This window comes from Camelina sativa, chromosome 12, assembly GCF_000633955.1.
Source record: "Camelina sativa cultivar DH55 chromosome 12, Cs, whole genome shotgun sequence".
Taxonomy (NCBI): domain Eukaryota; kingdom Viridiplantae; phylum Streptophyta; class Magnoliopsida; order Brassicales; family Brassicaceae; genus Camelina; species Camelina sativa.
This window is the reverse complement of record NC_025696.1, coordinates 25,223,340-25,226,148: the sequence shown is the minus strand read 5'-3', so window position 1 is coordinate 25,226,148 and position 2,809 is coordinate 25,223,340.

Here is a 2,809-nt window from a genome sequence, read left to right as displayed (position 1 = left end):
CAAGGATATACAACCATCGCGTGTTGTACCTTAATAGTTAAACGACGAGATAATACTATAGAAAGATGTGCTCAAGATAACAAACGGTGCCGACCCCTAGCCCGGCAATAGTACGATATGGGAGCCGACCCCATTACGGCATATACCCAAAAAAAAAAAGAGAGGTTGGTGGAAGCAAAAGGTAAACTCGACGAGCGAGCACTACATACAACAAAGCCCATCATTCAATTCCTAAATCAGCATTGGAAGGTTTGTTGAACTCCAACCCGCCGAGTGTTGCCTGCCAATAACGACACGACTCCTTCACATCTTTTAGCTCGTTCATCAGAACATCTGAACCCCTAGCAACCATCTTCTCGAGATACGCGCAAATCCCTTCAGCACGACTGCTCTCGTAGAAGTAGTGACTCTTGCTTTCCAGCTGATTATGTAATGACACAACACGTCGATACAAGCTCGGCAGGCATCAGTCTCCGCATGGTCTTCAAAGGGTCTTCAGCCAATGAATTCAAGGTCGCCCTCCTCAAGATTGGGAATCTCCACTGCAGCAAATGACGCCTTGCGGCAAGAGCGCTTCTCTAGCAGTCGATCACATCTCCACCTCAGGATGAAGAGCCCTCCATTGATCAATACTTCGAGGCACTCCACTGTTCCATTTATACGGCAGAATTGGAAATAGCGCTCGAACGAACGACGAGTGGCAACAATGTAGGCCCTCAGCCTCTGGATCCGAGCACGATAGAATTTGAGCTCCGGACGGATTACGTCGTCGGATCTTACAGCGAGTCGCTCCCGCGCCCTTCTCAACCAAGCCAACCTTGTTGTTACAGGCATCAGAGCGACCTCACTAATCTAAACAACGAATTACTCTCGGAGAAATTAAAAAAAAAAACGGAATGAGATATGCAGAGTTTCGAGGCCTATGTATGTGATGAAGGGTGCAATTCTCGAGGACAAACGACCAGTCAGAAGAACCTCGGAAATTACACCCGTTAAATGATCAGTACGAATCATAAAGACTATAGGATAAAAAAGAGGGTAATGCAATAAAACTAATAAAGTTCAAAAGGGAGCCAACCCCGGAAACACGACAACCATAGAGTTCAAAGGGAGCCGATCCCCGGAAACGGCAACTCAAAACAAAAACACAACGAAGGGAGCCGACCCCTGAACACGGCAACACAGTTCACGATAAAAAAAGATAATGCTGGGAGCCGACCCCAATACGGCAGACCTTATTAAACCAGACCGACGACCGGAGAATCCTCCCCTCGTTCCTGGGTGGCGACTTGTTCATTCTCTTCTTCCCCCTGAGCGACGACCTGCCCACCTTCCCCATCTGCTTAGCCGACAACATGTTCGTCTCGTTCCTCCACCTGGGTGACGACTTCATCACTCTGTACCTCCACTTGCCCATTCCCGAGGATTTCCATCGCTAAGGTACTCCCCTGCGCCTCGGCCGTCTCCTCCTCCTCGTCACTGGATGCCCCGTCTTCGCACTCATGACGAACTTCCTCGAAGCTCGGCGATCTGACCCATTCCACCTCTGGAAGGGGAGTAGCAAAACAAGAGGACATGTCGAAGTCGCTGTCGACGACGTCGGGAATGAAGACCTGTTCGACTTCCTCCTTAAGCTGAGAAGCCACATTGTCCACCCTCTCAATGAGCCCGTCAGCCAGAAGAGAGATCTGACCATCTGTGACGAGTGCCTCCAGCATACGCTTATTCCCGACGGTCTGGTTATACTCCAAGAACTTAGGACGAGAAGCTTCAAACGCATCAGCATAACTCTTGTGCTATGATAAGAGCGTCTGAGCACGACCGGCAAGATGATGATAGGCAGAGAGTTTCATGTAAAGACCATAGTCTTCTCGACGAGCCCGCAACCTCTTCGTTTCTAACTCCAGGGCCACCTTCAGCTTCTCGACGAATCAGCAGTCCCCAGCTTGACACGAAGCTTGTCCCTCTCGGCTCCCAACCCGCCATGACTATGTTCGAGTTTCGCGGCTTGTTCCTTCAGCTTTTGGTTTGAACGTAGGGCCTCCGCCAGTTGATTTTCGAGCCAATTGATTTTGTCAGCAGAAGGGTCAGGACGCTCGGCAGCAGCAGCTTCTAACTCACGAATGTTACGCTCGTAACGAGAAACCGCCCGATTGATCGTCACCATAAGCTGCAAAGCAGAAAACTCAAGTAAAAAAAAATTAATTAAGAGGATGGCCATAACCGTAGACACATCCAGAGGATAGGGAAACAAAACGATGTCTTCGCAACATCAGTGACCGAGTCCTTCTCCTTCATCCGCTCAACCGGTACAAGGTCCCCCATGCCAAAATGAATTTTGCAGAACAGCTCAGCACAGGAAAGAGAGTCTGTCGGAAAGGAACGAGTTGCCGTGGAATAGCGGAAGTCCCACTCGTAGTCAATCTTTTTCTGACTCTTAGCTGACTCGGGAACAGACGAACCCGCACCGTCCTTCCTCTTCTGTGGAAGACTCACCCCAGCCCGTCCAACGGCATCTGAACAACCAGACGTTTTGTTCCTTTTCCCTAAGGAAAGTGTTCCACCTGAGTGACGGCTTTCTTTCCCGCACGTGCCTCGGCGAGATGGGCATCCTGCGACGAAATAGTCTTCTTTCCCGCTAACACTTTGGGCAAAGGCTCCTCAGAATGATCGCGCAGACAAGGCGAGTCCAAAAGCAGAGTGGACGGCGTCCCAGTAGATCGACGGAAGCGAGTGGATACGTCAGGAACTTCCAAGTTTATACGCCCCATTCCTGCCAATCGACGAATTTAAAAAAAAAAAAAAAAAA